The sequence below is a fragment of the Aquarana catesbeiana genome, linkage group LG01 (genome assembly GCF_042186555.1).
Source record: "Aquarana catesbeiana isolate 2022-GZ linkage group LG01, ASM4218655v1, whole genome shotgun sequence".
NCBI lineage: Eukaryota > Metazoa > Chordata > Amphibia > Anura > Ranidae > Aquarana > Aquarana catesbeiana.
In genome coordinates, this window is record NC_133324.1 from 296,633,268 (window position 1) to 296,650,320 (window position 17,053).

Below are 17,053 nucleotides of genomic sequence, written 5' to 3' on the forward strand. Positions count from 1 at the left end.
TGTTGTCTGATACTGGTACAAGATATGTTTTGACATCTGTTTATTAGGTTGTCTGAGACCCATCTGGTTTGGTCTGTGCTCAGCAGGCTCCCCCAACTGTTACAAATTCAATACTTTGGGCGGCAATGCTCTGGGCAAAACATTACAGGATGATGCAGACAAGGCTCAGATGGTCCACCAAAAGACCATGAACACAAACCTTACAGAAGAACACCACCCTTCCTTAGTAATTGTTCCTGTATGTAAATGAAAAAATAAATACTTTCTAGTCCATGGAGCCCAACAATGTCTACTTCCAGCCCGAAGTTCTTCCTCAGGACTCTGTTCCTTGGATCTAAATTCTGTGATGTACCTGTGCATGCACAAGGTTTAGCACGCTTTCACTCATATGTGCAGATTTTGCACATAATAGGTCAACTTCATCTAGGCAAGGATGGTGGAAGTGAAAACTATAAAAATAAGGACGGTTAAAGTGAAAACTATAAAAATAATCAAAAAGGTATTTATTATTATTGGTTTTTTTTTGTTTTTTTGTTTTTTTTTTACAATTGCTTAAGAGGGAGGAGAGAGTGGAAGTTTCATACAATACACAGATTAATCCAAAAACTCCAGGCCATCTGTATGTGTATGACAGTATGCACTGGCAATAGTTGGCTGTTCATAGTAAAGAAACATCAAGACCACCTTCACACTCTACGATATTGTACGTCAAGGAGCACTGTGTTAAGGTAAAGCGATTGAATGGTCTTGTAGCACACCTTAGTGCTCTAAATATCAGATGTGAACCTTTTTTTTTAATGTGGTGCAGTGCAAAACACAGTATGTGAGTTGTGTTTAGTTGTGGTGTAGGTGCAATGGCCACTGCTGTACTAGTGCTTTGGAGTACCATACCACACCACATGATCAGGAGCATCTAGTGCTCCTGCTCCTCATTCCAGCATCCAGGTTTTAGCTATTGCATTCTCCTTGTCTGTCCACCTGCAAGGTAATTAATGTGGTCAGTCTCTGGGTGGTAACCAAACCTGGTATAAGCCAGCCAAACCCTCAGTCTCATGCTTGTGATAGAGTGTGATACGTGTGTTATTCCTGATCAAGCCCCCTGTCTGTCTGCCCTGCTCTGCTAGATTGGATTTCCCAGTGTATGACCTTGGATCGGATTATTGGACTATTCCCTGAACTCAGCTTGCCTTTTTACCTGGACTGTCACTGAACTACTCTGCCTGACTGCTAAACGCAAGTACCTGTTTGCTTTGCTTAGTTTGCGCCTGCCCTGGCATGGTAGCCAGGCACTATAGCATTTTTTATAAGACCTGGGGGCAACCGAGTACTGTAGGCCTGCTTGCCTTATGGGAAAAGGGGCTACTATAGGTGAAGCAAACAGTCGCAAGCTATAGTGTCTGACCACCTGCGTTGGGGTAGACGTGACACACAGTACATCAATTGCTGTGCTTTACGTTGATGTGCTTTTTACTTTATGTTACCGTAATACACCTATGTAAAGGAGATCTTAGTGCATGCTCAGACAATAGAATCAATGTAATAACATATAAACAGTCAGCAGTTTAAAGTAAAGTTGAACCTTTTCCTTCTCTGCTTCGGTGTGCAATATGGAACCTAGCCAAATGCCTTTCCAGCTTTTAAAGTGAAAAACCAATCATTTTTTTTTTCTTTTTTGAGATGAGATAACATGTAGAGGAGTTAGAACCTCTGTCAGGGTTCTGTTATTGTCTGTGACCCTATTGGAGAGATTTTTTGTCCGCTGGGACAGAATAGGAAGGAAAATACAAGAATCCAAAAGCTAACTGATATTACTGAAACAGCAATTAATCTACAATTTTCCCAACAGACAAACCTTTTCTGAAGACATTTGCATATTTGATCTTTTGGGAGATAACCTCTCATTGTCTGTTTGGTCTTTGGGACAGTAATTAAAGACAATTCCACAGCTGGAATACAAGAAGCTAGAAAAATAGGACAGGGATTGCAACCGTTTTTCATGTTATACAAAGCTACATTTTAACCAGAGTTCCCGTTCACCCTTTATCTTCTAGTTTATTTACTAAAGGGAAAAAAATTAATTTAGCTCATGTTTACTTTCAGCACTTCCACATATTACTCATGTGAAGTTAAAAGGAATGTTTAGCCTTGAACCTTGCTGAGTAATGGTGGTGTGTGTATTCTAAGGTGAAAAGTACTATTTTAGTAAAGCAGGGTATTCACACTTGAGGTTTTTTTCATTCAACCAGATCACAGATCCCTGCATCAACACAAGTGATGTTGATACAGAGATCTCTCCCGCTGTGTCATTCTGACAGCGTGGTCTCCCCCCCATTAGAAAACACTGATCAGCACTGCAGCCGTTGGCTGCAAGCGCTGATTGAATTCTGATTTTCCAGCATGACCGTTCAACAGAAGCTAGTCGTTAGACCTTCTGTTGAACAGACCGTGGTACACATGTACCAAAAGTCAGCCCGTTCCCAGCTTTAGGCTCTTTTCACATGGATTGATTATTTTTGGGTAATAAGGATTTTGTTTAATGTCACTCATTTATATAGTACACGCTTTATGTAGTCAATAAATCTCCTTGAAGAAGCCATAGGAGACAAAACATGTTGTAATGTATCTACTTGAAAACTAAAATTAATCATAAGGTCTATTACTATGTTGGAAGATTTTAATGTTGTGATTCTTATTTTATGTAATCAATAAATTGTTATCTTTTTAACTTCATTTGTTCATTTTTTGGTACCTAAAAAGTCCCATCATTACATTTTGTTTGTTTTTAAACTTACTAGATTGAGGTGATGTTATCAATCTGCTGCAGGTAAGAGGAGGCATTTCCTTAGTCACCTCTCCTGCAGTGCTTGGACTGCAACATTGTAACTTTGTAACAAGTCACAAGATAAAAGGCCAGAGCAGGGGCTGATCTGTGTCAGACACAGCCAAGAAATGCCCAGGCAAAAAGGATTGTGATATAATATTGTGTCATCTAAGAGTCAGCAACTTAACCCAGGAAGCACACAGTGACTCTGGATGATGCCTAAACAAAGGAAGCATTAGATGATTATCATATAAAATTAGATAAAGGCATTGTCAGGAGAGTACTGTGATCTCTGCGAGAGATTGTTATTTATAACTTGGCATGCAACCAATTAACATGAAAATGTAATGTCTGATTTTATGTTCACTTTAACCTCCGGCTCCAGTGTGGCTTTCTCATGCCCCCCCGAAGTGCCCTGGTGCGCTTATTCAGCATGCTCTGTGATTGCTGTGCCCTTCGGACACAGCTAATCACAGATTGTAGTAAAGGGCCAATCACAGCAACCCTTTACCATGTGATCAGCTGTGTCCAATCACAGCTGATCACATGTAAACAAATATGCCGGTTATCGGCATTCCTTTCCTTATGCGCTATCACAGTGTGAGGATAGGAGAGCCGGTAACTGGCAAGTGTGTCAGGGGACATGTAGACAGACTATCAGTGTCCTGATTATCAGTGCAGCCCCATCAGTGCCAATCAGTGCCCATCAGTGCAAACTATTAGTGCTGCCTATCAGTGTCCACCAGTGCTGCCTAATCAGTGCCCCTCAGTGCTGTCTCATCAGCGCCCACCAGTGCTGCCTCATAAGTGCCCATCAGTGCTGTCTCATCGGTGCCCCTCAGTGCAGCCTCATCAGCGCACATCAGTGAAGAAGAAAAATTACTTATTTGCATAATTGTATAACAGAATCTAAGAAAACATTTTTTTTTTTTAATTTTCGGTCTTTTTTCGTTTGTTTATCAAAACATAAAAAACGCAGTGGTGATTAAATACCACCAAAAGAAAACTCTATCTGTCTCAAGCATCCACCATGTCCTCACTTTCTAGTTTAATAATATTTTCCAGGTAATCCGGTAAAGCAAGTACTGAGAAGTCGTCATTTTTGGAAAACAGGACATGAAAATAATTAGTGGCAAAGGTTCCCAAGTGCTGGGATTTGTTTGCAGCTTTAAATTCAGGTGTTTAACCAAAAACAAATCCTTTTATGGAGTGTGGAGGATTATCTGTACAGCTGTACAATCAGTTCTGCGTTTATATAATCTCACTTAATTCATTAAAATTTCCACTGAGATTACAAAGCGTGATTAATGTTACCTAGTCTTTCCAACCATAATGATTTTGTGATATGTTCAGATGTTTCCTTGTCTATCATAGGGGTTGACAAGCATTTAATTGTCTTGTAACAAACGTGCTGTGCCATACAGCTAATGTTTTAAATTCACAACTTTTCTAATGTGATTGCACATTCAGCTGTTTGTGTTCATTTCAATGTGAGTATGAATGCCCTAATTAGAACAAACATCAGATGCTATGTGAAATGTTCAAAACTTCTCTTAATATTATTTTTTTGGTGCTGTTCAATTCCCAACCACTTCCCTGCTCCCATCCCATCCCATTGGATTTGTCTTGTGTTTGCAGGGTGTACATTGCACAGTTTTGTATTATCATTCATAGAACAGTAACAATTATATATATATATATAATATATTTATATAGTATATTTATTACTCATGTTTTAGCTTTATTGGAAAATTTTGATAAGTGATCTTTTCCTTTACACCAAATGCAAAATCATCCTGTCATTGCATGTGCACTGACATTTATCTACGTACTACTCACTAGTGATCATAACAGACCAGCTTGTCCTGGACATGGGAAAATTATGTCTTCTGACTCAGCTTCACCCCTTACAGCAATGCTCAGGTGTGCAAACATTTCTGTTTGTGACAGACCCAACTGGGACAAGGACTTTTGGAGGGGACTGCAGGGTAGCCTCTTGCCTACTGCCTACTGACTGTGGGCTCTGGCTTTTGAGGGAACTCTATTCTTTGGGAGGTGTGTGCCTGGGGGACCTTTGGAGTGGTTTTGCTTCAGATTTGGGTCCATGTCTCCCCAAAAACACAAACTCTGGGAACCTAGGACCTGAATACAGATTCAGGGCCTATGTCCCCCCCCCCCCTCCCAGGCTCAGAGACTCTAAGCAGACATTAATAATCAGCTTAAAACAACCTGATGCTGAGGTCTCCTGTTGTTATGTGTAATTGTTTATTAAGGTGTCTTTCTCTCATGGTTTAATTTCCCCAAAGTGTGCCCATTGTAAACTGACTAACCTATTGTTTCTGTCTGTCTGCCACTGTAGTTTTGTGTCCACTTCACCTCATTACCAAACTATTGTGGGATCCCTGATTATTAAAGCATTGTCTGGGTGTTTGGCTGTTGATTAGCTTACTGTTTATATTTATGGTAGCTGTTCATTAGATGTACTGTTAGATATACTGATATTACTGTTTACGGTTTGCTTTGTTTAGGATAATGTGATCAAGCCCTTACCTAAATTTTGTGTGGTATATATTCTGTGTGAATTTTCAAGTCAGTTCCAGTTTGCACCTAAGCTATGGTCGTCTAGTTCCTGGGTGCAATTCTCAGCTACAATACCTGGTTACTGGTTCCAGAGTGGAGAAAGCTGTATCTTGGCAAAGGCACCCAGGCTGTGTGCCAGGCGGTCCGTCACACTGTTTAGTACCCATTTACATCAATGAGTTGCAGTAGTGTGCAGTCTTTATGTTTTAACATGTTTTGAGTTAAGTAGACCATTCAGTTTAATTGAGTGGCCAATTTAGCACTAGTGATGAGCTGGGGCATGCTTGGACTAGGATCCAAACCCATGTGTGCATATCAGGAAGCTGTCACCTGTAAGGGCCAATCATCTGCAGCTGGGGCATTCCCCACCCCACAGTCATGTGTATACAAGGGACGTAAATATGTGCAGCTGTGGGGCAAGGAATGCCTCAGCCGTAGATGGTTGGTGACAGCTCCCTGACTGGCTTGCACATGTGGTTCAGGTCCTAGTCTGAACATGCCCAGGATTATCACTGCCATAGAACCATACACTCAACCTTTTATTAAGGCAGTGCACCGCAATGCACATGTGGTTTACAATTATGTTGCAATGTGCTTCCTATGTGCATTAGGGTGCTATATACAATGAATGAGTGCTTTTTGTGTTGCAGTATTGTGCTGTAAAGGACATGTTTCTTGAAAGCACTGCTGCGGGAAATAAAATGGGGGGGGGGAGTAATACAAACATGCCAAGCATTGGCTGATCGAAATTATGGATACTATTATTCAATAAAGTTGTGGCCTTGCCCTTACAACTAATGGCTTTCATTGTTTTTATTAAAGCGGAATTAAAGTCCGCAATACTTACTTCTCAGTCAGCGGTTTGAGGTCCATTGCTGGCACTGTCATCTTCTACCCTGCTTCTGCCTTCATTGGCCAGCAGAGGATGATGTCGCTGCTGCGCATACACACAGGATCTGTGCCAGAAATGTAAACAGAGTTGCACATGTGCAGCTCAGTGTACATTGTGAAGGCAACTGTAAGCAGACAAGTAGGTTTATTTTATTGCAGAAAAGACATTACCTGTCTCTTCTGCACTAAAGAGCCTGCCTGTTCGCAGCTTTTTTTTAATAGGGGATTTAGCCTGGGTTCACACTAGTGCGATGCAGGAACCAGCGCAATTCCAGCGCCAGTTCCTGCATCGCTCCTCTCCAGGATGCAGTTCACACTGCCTTCTGCGAACCACTGCGGGTGTCATTATTGTTAATGACACCCCCAGTTTAGTTCACAGATTGCAGTGTGAACTGTGAACTCACACAGGAATCGTATCGCATAGGTGAGAACACCCATGTGATCTGATTCTAGTGCGGGGAAAAACAAGTCCCTGTGCGAACTATTTTCTGGGCGAATCCAATGCGAGTTCAGCCATACAACGGTATGGCTGAACTCGCATTGCTCAGAGATCGCATGTGATCGGCACCTGCAGTGTGGGTGCGGATCGCATACGATCTCAGAGATCGTGCTAGTGTGAACCCAGGCTCAAAGTGTTACTATGGCCAAAATCAAAAATGATATATATGATGCAGTCTGTCAGCATCATTACACAGCAGTCACCCCTGTAATATAGTTTATTACCTGTTGATCTGGCCAATAATTTTCAACGTCCTTTAGCAGTCAATCAAATCTGTCAAGCAAAAGAGGCAGTTAGAGGGTTGAAACAAACCATTTAACAATGACAGGGATGCTTTCAATGGTCAGCTATCATTTAATAATGGAAATATTTTATCCCTAAAGGAAAGAAAATATTGATGTCCATTTAAATCTGTCAGTACGTCCAACACCACTCTCTGCTAGGGGCGGATCCAGAGTCTAGTCTCGGGAGGGGCACTGCCAGAAAATAAGGTGTTGCTTACAGAACTGTATTTAATGTATCATACAGTCCTGATTGGACAGTGGGGGAGCCAGTCAGTGATGTCCGCCGGCCTCCTGCGATCGCTCCCCACAGAGATAGAACGGTGGTCTGCCTATGTAAACAAGGCAGACCGCCATTCTGTCAGAGATTAGCAAGCACCCCCTAGGGACACACTAAGGGCACTTTCACACTGGGGTGTTGGCGGTAAAGTGCCGCTATTTTTAGCCGCGCTTTACCATCACTTTAGCGGCGCTTTTAACCCCCGCTAGGGGCCGAAAAAGGGTTAAAAGCGCCTGCAAAGCCCTGCTGCAGCGGCACTTTGCCGGCGCTGCCTATTGATTTCAATGGGCAGGGGCACTTTAGGAGCAGTGTATACATTGCTCCTAAAGCGCCTCAAAGATGCTGCTTGCAGGACTTTTTTTGACATTCTGCCAGCGCACCACTCCAGTGTGAAAGCCCTCGGGCTTTCACATTGGAGTGAGAGGAGAGGCGCTTTACAGGCGCTATTTTTAGCACTATAGTGCCTGTAAAGCGCCTCAGTGTGAAAGGGGTCTTAACACTTTGATCGGCCCTGATGTAACCCCTTCCCTGCCAATGTCATTAGTACAATAATAGTGCATATTTTTTTTAGCACTGATCACTGTATTACTGTCACTGGTCCCCAAAAAGTGTCAAAAGTGTCAGTTAGATGTCTGATTTTTCCGCCGCAATGTCCCAGTCCCGCTAAAAATTGCTGATCGCCACCATTACTAGTAAAAAATAAATAAAAATAAAAAAAATTTGTAGATGCTATAACTTTTGTGCAAACCAAATCAATATACGTTTATTGCGATTGTTTTACCAAAAGTATGTTGAAGAATACATATCACCCTAAACTGATGAAGAAATTGATTTATTAAAAACATTTTTTGGCATATTTATTATAGCAAAAAGTAAAAAATATTGCTTTTTTTTTTTTTTTAAATTGTCGGTTTTCTTTTGTTTATAATGCAAAAAATAAAAACCGCAGAGGTGATCAAATACCACCAAAAGAAAGCTCTATTAGTGGGAAAAAAAGGACATAAATTTTGTTTGGGTACAGCGTTGCACGACCACGCAATTGTCAGTTAAAGCGACGCCGTGCCATATAGCAAAAAATGGCCTGTTCATTAAGAGGGTAAATCCTTCCCGGGCTGAAGTGGTTGAGATTGAACAAGATTAAAATGTCAATACGAAAAGAGCAGTTTTTATTTTTTTCTTCATAAATAAATAAAGAAATTGGCATACATGTATTCTGCGATTTTACACAGTCATTACTTTTTGTACTCACTTTAATTCCTATAATTTGGTGCTCTGGTGGGGGGAGGGGCTTCCAAGGACCAAGAGAGATGAGCAGGATCTGGGATTGCAGGCAGCATCGCCAATAGCCATCACTTCAAATGACACACAGCCACTGCAGCCTTCATGCCTTCTGTCACGGAACGCCCCACACTCCGCTTGAGTGCTTCCGTCATATACCGCTTCCTAAGTTCTGGAACACGAGTCCAATGGATCTGGCTATAGGAACCCCAAGAACTAGACAACACCAGTCTTGGAGTACATCAGAACTACTTTTATTTTGAGATCTCACAGACCTTTATACAGCAGGGATGACTCAAAGCTAACCTAATTAACATGAGCTAATTTACTACAAAATGTACCCAGACCAGATGACAGTCTTGTGGGCACCGAGCTTCACACATTAATATAAACACAATAGCTGGAGCTAATTACAATTAACAATACAAACAACAATCCCCCCCCTCCTCAGCCTAGACCATTCGTCTATTAGCCAGTGCTGGTGGCTAATGTGATCAGCTCTCTCAATTAACATAAACACATGTTGATAACACCAGCATCTCCTCACAGGATGTGTCCCAACAGAATGAATCAGTATTATCAGCAAGGGGCTGCTGGAGGAATCCCCCCTCCCTCTTCAGGGACACAAATCTACAGTAAGGAGTCCCCATACAATATATACATGACTGAGTCCGATTAATACAGTTCAGACTGGATTTCTCATTCACCTCAAATGCTAGGGCCCATAATCGGTGGGCAACAGGCCCGCACACAGTCCTCTCCAACAGCCTCTGCTCCGGCCAGGTCCGTGACACCTTCTTCATCCTGAGTGTCAGTGTCTTCATGTTCACGCTGCGATGGAGACTTGGAGAAGATCATGGAGGGAGGAGGTGGGTGGAGCCAACACTCTCACCCTAGGTGCGGAGGATGAAGAAGGCTCTGAATGTGGCGCCTTGCTCTCCTCCCCCTCAGTAGCGGCTGGGATGTGACTGACCTGATGTCACTGGTTGCTAGACGCCAGGCGGCTCAGGCGCTAGCAACCAGTACAACGGGCATTAGAGAGGCCAGCGGCGCGGCTCCACCCATCTCCGAGTCCTCCCTCCATCTTCTCCAGGCTCGAGCACGCCATGAAGAGAACAGGGTCTCTCTCTCTCTCTTAGCGCCGCTGCTGATGTGAGAGAGACTTGGGACGGGAGTCATTGATATTTTCAGGGGGGCAATTGCCCCGTTGCCCCCCCTGGATCCGCCCCTGCTCTCTGCACTGATTGACAATTCCACTACCCAAGGGTGGCTACATTGCTCCTTCATAGATACAATGGAGAAGTGAATGTCGCAACCCTAAGGCAGAAGGTATTTTACTGGCCGATCACCTTATGAAAAGGAATAAAATCAAAAACAACTAATGCAGCCACCACATCGATGATTGCTAAGCTATAAAATAGTAAATTTTTGTTTTTGAGTTTAAGCTGCCCATACATGGATCAAAATTCAGCCAGTTCAGCAGGGACCGGCCGAGTTTCAATCCATTTGTGAGCAAAGTGGTTGAACTGAAGTTGGTATACTGATTGACTTCTGTTCAGCCTCCCTGTTGAAATGTTTTTGCTTGATCGCCACTGCAGGTTATAGCCTGCAGCACTGATCTATGTATTCTGAAGTCTCTCCACTGTCAGAATACGAAGGAACAGCGTGGAGGATTCCTGCATCCACATCGAGTGTGTGGTTGGGGGAATCAAGTCAGTTTTTTTTTGTTGTTGTTGTTCAAACCGCTGGTTGAATAAAAAACTGGCTCATCTATGGGCTTCCTTAGTTACACTTTGAGATCCACATTAAACAAGATGGGGCAAGGTATTATCTCTTGAGTCAGTTAGTTCCAAGCCTGGGTTTCCCAGCAGTCAGCATTGGCTGATCTGGAGTGATCTGGTAAGTATTTCAAACATATTCAACTACTGTCTTCCTTCAGAAAGGTCAGTGGGATTTCTTGAACCTCTATAACTATGAAAGTAACTATAAGCACCTAACAGACAAACCTCTAATCACCTGCTGCTATTGATCTGCACCTTTATAACTACCCAGATGAACATAAAAATTATAAAAAACTGAAGTAACAAAGACTGCAACAATGTGAAGCAGTTGCTTTTAGACACTGACCAGGTCACATCTATTTTAATGGGAAAATTGATAAGAAATGTGATTTTTGATGTTTGCAATGGCTTCAATTTTCAATTCAATTTCTTGAATTTTTACATCATCTAATAAGTGCATTCATACATTTCCATTTAATGAAATAGTCTTTGCAAATGTTAATGTTTGGACATTTTAAGAACCAAAGATGACAAACTATCTATTCATAGAAAAATATTGAAAGCCTGTATTTTTCAAGAGTTCAGTCGGTATTTGCTTTGCCTGCTTGGCTTGTTTTGCTCACGCTCAGAAAAATATACTATTATGAGGTTATATTTAAAGTTAAGTAGTAGTTATGTCAAACCAATGATGACATACACCTTTTGGTGTGCTGCCTGTTTCCTAATGAAGGCACTGGTTTTAATTTGGTGCTAGTAAAGCAGTCTGGAAAGTTGGGCTTTAACTATTAACTATGATGGTCACTATTATTATTTTATTCTTTTTTACTGCTTGTGGTGATAGAAACTCCTTTTACTAGCTATAAACATTGCAAAAAATGTTATACTAAGAATATGGCAAAAATCATTTTTGTTACCATTGCTCAATGAAGCACCATTATTGTACACCATAATACATGATACCAATTTTTGCACAATAACAGCGTTTACACTGAATTTTCATGATGATGAAAAATATCCTGTGTTTTAAAAAAGAGATTATATATTACATGTGTTTTTATTTACTGTGTTCAGGACTATAACATTTATTTTGACATTTTTTTTACTTTTCGATTTAGTCAGGTTAACATCAACTTTTAAAGATTATTATTATACTTCTACTTGTGACCAGCAGGTGTTTAATGTATCATAACAGAACCTCCTTAGCACCATGACTTTTTACTACTGTGTTGTGAATAGCTTGTGTTGTGACTATCCTCAATAGCTGGATGTCAGATTACATAAAAAAATACATTAGTAGAAATGAAGGGGCATACACTTTCATCTTTTGCTTATCACTTTCATAGCAAAGGTTGTCTCAGTCTGGATTTTTTTTATCTGCTACTACAGTAAAGAGGTGAAGGGGATCTGGCATGCTTCACCAGCCCAGTAATATAAAAATACTCTGTATAAGGCTGGGTTCACACTGTGTGTGGCCGCGGAGCACAGCAGGGGTCCGTTGCATCCCCGTTCAGCGTTTCAGGTCCGGATTAGGTCTGAATTGTTGGCTGAATTTGGACCTGAAATGGAGCCAAAGACGCACAGGTCTCTTCTGATGTGCGCTCTGCAGCCGCCCCAGAGGTGCGAGAACCAGCTCCTTTGAGAGCCAGACACACTCTCCTGCCATCCAACTTGCAATAGTGTGAACCCAGGCTTAAGTGTTTATGTGCAAAATAAAGATATGGAGGTGGATTAGAACACTTGTCAATTTTTATTGCTGTCTGTGGCCCTGTTAAGGTGATTCACCCTCCCTATTTGTCTTGTTTACATTATCATTAAAAGTGAAAGTAAAAGAAAATTCTAAATTTTGGGTTGCCCCCAGATAAGTAATAGAAGATAATCTTCTAATGGGGACACTAGTTCTGGTGACCTGGGGGTCCCCAAGGGATTCCCTTAATTTGCAGGGATTTCATCTCACTTCCTGTTTGGCTATGGGACAGGAAGTGAAATCTCCAGAATGGGACACAGATGGCGTAAAGAAATCTGACAGGGGTTATAACACGCCCTTGCTCTATCCAAAATTAAAACAAATGCCTATAGTTCTACTTTAATTGCATACAAAAACAAATAAATAAAATCATTATTTAATGTTTTACTTAAATACTTTCAACTAGGGATGAGCCAAACACCCCCCGGTTCGGTTCGCACAAGAACCTGCAAACGGACTGAAAATTTGCACGAACGTTAGAACCCCATTGACGTCTATGGGACTCGAACGTTCGAAATCAAAAGTGCTCATTTTAAAGGCTAATTTGCATGGTATTGTCCTAAAAAGGGTTTGGGGACCCGGGTCCTGCCCCAGGGGACATGTATCAATGCAAAAAAACTTTTAAAAACAGCCGTTTTTTCGGGAGCAGTGATTTTAATGATGCTTAAAGTTAAAAAAAAAAAAAAAGGGAAATATTCCTTTAAATATCGTACCTGGGGGGTGTCTATGGTATGCCTGTAAAGTGGCGCGTGTTTCCTGTGCTTAGAACAGTCCCTGCACAAAATGTCATTTTTAAAGGAAAAAAAGTCATTTAAAATTGCTTGCGGCTTTAATGTAATGTCGGGTCCTGGCAATATGGATGAAAATCAGTGAGACAAACAGCATGGGTACCCCCCAGTCCATTACCAGGCCCTTTGGGTCTTGCATGGATATTAAGGGGAACCCCGCACCTAAATTAAAAAAAGGAAAGGCGTGGGGCCACCAGGCCCTATATACTCTGAACAGCAGTATACAGGCGGTGCAAACAAGACAGGGACTGTAGGTTTGTTGTTAAGTAGAATCTGTTTGTAATTTTGAACTGGTACATTTTTAACATGTTTGGAAAACATAGGGAAGGGTTATCACCCCTGTGACATTTGTTTTGCTGTCTGTGCTCCTCTGCAGAAGATTTGACCTCATTTTTTGTCCCAATGACAAATGTTTTTTGAAAATTTGGGTTTTTTTGTGAAACAAGGATTGGTGATAAAGCATCAGTGGAAAGGAGAAACGTTTTTCCCATATTAACTCTTACAGGAGAGAATTTCCCTTCCTAGGGGTAGATTTCATCTCACTTCCTGTTGTCTCCTTCTGTTTGCAAGTAGGAGTCGTTTGTAAGTTGGATGTTTGAAAGTAGGGGCCTGCCCTATATACTCAGCAGAAATTTGGGCCTTAGGTGTTGTTGTGGCCACAACACTGTAAGCCCTCACAGGGCCTTGCTGTGAAATATTAGCTGCTACAAAGTATTGCATCAAAAATTGTAATTACACGCCCTTGTTAAACACTGTGCAGAGGTCGCACTACACTAACTTGTAGTTTTAGCTGAACACTGTGCAGAGGTCGCACTACACTAACTTGTAGTTTTAGCGGAAAACTGTGAGCAGGACGCACTACACTAACTTGTAGCTTTAGCTGAACACTGAGCTGAGGTCTCACTACACTAACTTGTATTTTTAGCTGAACACTGTGCAGAGGTCGCACTACACTAACTTGTAGTTTTAGCTGAACACTGTGAGCAGGACGCACTACACTAACTTGTAGCTTTAGCTGAACACTGAGCTGAGGTCTCACTACACTAACTTGTAGTTTTAGCTGAACACTGTGCAGAGGTCGCACTACACTAACTTGTAGTTTTAGCTGAACACTGTGAGCAGGACGCACTACATTAACTTGTAGCTTTAGCTGAACACTGTGCAGAGTTCTCACTACACTAACTTGTAGTTTTAGCTGAACACTGTGAGCAGGACGTACTACACTAACTTGTAGCTTTAGCTGAACACTGTGCAGAGGTCTCACTACACTAACTTGTAGTTTTACTGATCAGAATCCCAAAACTATACCTCTCACATGTGTACAGATAGAGATAGCGGCGCTAATATAAATTGTGTAAAATAATGGGTCAGAGCAGCATAATGCCTATGACCCTCTACTTATACATAAAAATAATAATAGTGTCATGAAAAATATTATTTTTATCATGAAAAGAAATTTCTTTAACACCCAGTGAAAAGTGTCACTATAAATAATAAATTACAAGAAATGAATGAATAAGTTCAACAGTTGTTTTTCAATCTTCTTGTGACCGCGGTGCACCGTTGGATCACTGATCCTGTTGCTTGCTGTGGATTTTTTTTAAAGGCTTTTATGTTTCAGTTTAAAAGTGAGTGTAACCAAGTGTGTTTGAAGTGATTTTAATAAATCTGTCAAAATGGTATCACGCTATGTGGAGCACTTTACCCATTTTTTCACATATGGAGCTGGCTTGATTGGATTCACGGTTCATCACATGCAACCCAGGTGTGGTTCATTTGCTGTTTTGCCGAACACGAGAGTGGGAGGCTATACAATCTGGTGAGTGCGCTCTTCAGAGGGAGTGGTGTCACTATCACGGTGGTGTGGTGGAAGAGTAGAAGATTTTTCACACAAGAAGATTGAAAAACAACTGTTGAACTTATTCATTCATTTCTTGTAATTTATTATTTATAGTGATACTTTTCACTGGGTGTTAAAAAAATTTCTTTTCATGATAAAAATAATATTTTTCATGACACTATTATTATTTTTATGTATAAGTAGAGGGTCATAGGCATTATGCTGCTCTGATCCATTATTTTACACAATTTATATTAGCGCCGCTATCTCTATCTGTACACGTGTGAGAGGTATAGTTTTGGGATTCTGATCAGTTTACGTATTTATTTAAGTGGCAGCTTTTTTCACTGTACACTGTGTATGTACACACATTTTGTATTCATTTACACATCTTTTATATAGCTTTGCACTTTTCTTTGGCGCAGTGGAGTAAGAGAGATTCAGGGGCGGTTTATTTGTATATCTCTTGCTACAAACCACTAACTTGTAGTTTTAGCTGAACACTGTGAGCAGGATGCACTACACTAACTTGTAGCTTTAGCTGAACACTGTGCGGAGGTCTCACTACACTAACTTGGAGTTTTAGCTGAACACTGTGAGCAGGATGCACTACACTAACTTGTAGCTTTAGCTGAACACTGTGCAGAGGTCTCACTACACTAACTTGTAGTTTTAGCTGAACACTGTGAGCAGGACGCACTACACTAACTTGTAGCTTTAGCTGAACACTGAGCTGAGGTCTCACTACACTAACTTGTAGTTTTAGCTGAACACTGTGAGCAGGACGCACTACACTAACTTGTAGCTTTAGCTGAACACTGTGCAGAGTTCTCACTACACTAACTTGTAGTTTTAGCTGAACACTGTGAGCAGGACGCACTACACTAACTTGTAGCTTTAGCTGAACACTGTGCAGAGGTCTCACTACACTAACTTGTAGTTTTAGCTGAACACTGTGAGCAGGACGCACTACACTAACTTGTAGCTTTAGCTGAACACTGTGCTGAGGTCTCACTACACTAACTTGTAGTTTTAGCTGAACACTGTGCAGAGGTCGCATTACACTAACTTGTAGTTTTAGCTGAACACTGTGAGCAGGACGCACTACACTAACTTGTAGCTTTAGCTGAACACTGTGCAGAGGTCTCACTACACTAACTTGTAGTTTTAGCTGAACACAGTGAGCAGGACGCACTACACTAACTTGTAGCTTTAGCTGAACACTGTGAGGAGGACGCACTACCCTAACTTGTAGCTTTAGCTGAACACTGTGCACTACACTAACTTGTAGTTTTAGCTGAACACTGTGCAGAGGTCACACTAAACTAACTTGTAGCTTTAACTGAACATTGTGAGGAGGACGCACTACACTAACTGTAAATAGTCTAGCTGCCTGACTGTGGTACTAATAGGATCAAAAGAACACCAGCAATTTTCTTCAGGTAGCTGTAAATACTGTAACAAGACTAGCCTGCCTGTAAGTAGGAAGATAATATGAATGGATCTAGCTAAACTGAATACAGTGTATATATATATATATATATATATATATATATATATATATATATATATATATATGCAACACCTGGGATGCATATATATACACAATACACTATAAGTGCAGCTAACTCACTGACTGTCCTGCCTAATCTAGCTAACTCAAATGAAATGACACTGTCTCTCTCTCTCTCTCTATCTAAGCACGCCGGAACACACTACACAGGGCTGCCGTGCAGGCGGCCTTATATAGTGTGGGGCGTGTTCTAAACCCCCTGAGCCATAATTGGCCAAAGCCACACTGGCTTTGGCCAATTACAGCTCTCTCTACCGACGGCGCTGTGATTGGCCAAGCATGCGGGTCATAGTGCATGCTTGGCCAATCATCAGCCAGCAATGCACTGCGATGCCGCAGTGAATTATGGGCCGTGGTGCGCCACACAAATTTGGTGCGCCACACGAATTTGGCGCGAACGGCCCATATCGTTCGCAATTCGGCGAACGATCGAACAGCCGACGTTCGAGTCGAACATGGGTTCGACTCAAACATGAAGCTCATCCCTACTTTCAACCATAATAGGTTGTTCGCCTGTATTTATGTATGTATCGTAGATATTAATTGGGTCTATACATTTATTAGTATTACTATGTATTTATTAGTCCTATATTGTATTCCATTGCTCCCACTGCTCCAGGAGCAAAGAGCACAAGCCCCTTGTAAGATCCAGGTCAGTCTAATTGGAGCTTACACAGGGCTGAAGACTATTTTCCCA

The 17,053-nt window shown here is 41.4% G+C and overlaps 1 protein-coding gene across 2 annotated transcripts in view; it reads left to right on the forward strand.

Moving 5' to 3' along the window:
- The window catches only part of TTC28 (tetratricopeptide repeat domain 28), an 832,034-nt gene that overhangs the window by 80,746 nt on the left and 734,235 nt on the right, over positions 1 to 17,053 (forward strand). The gene's annotated exons all lie outside the window — the stretch shown is intronic.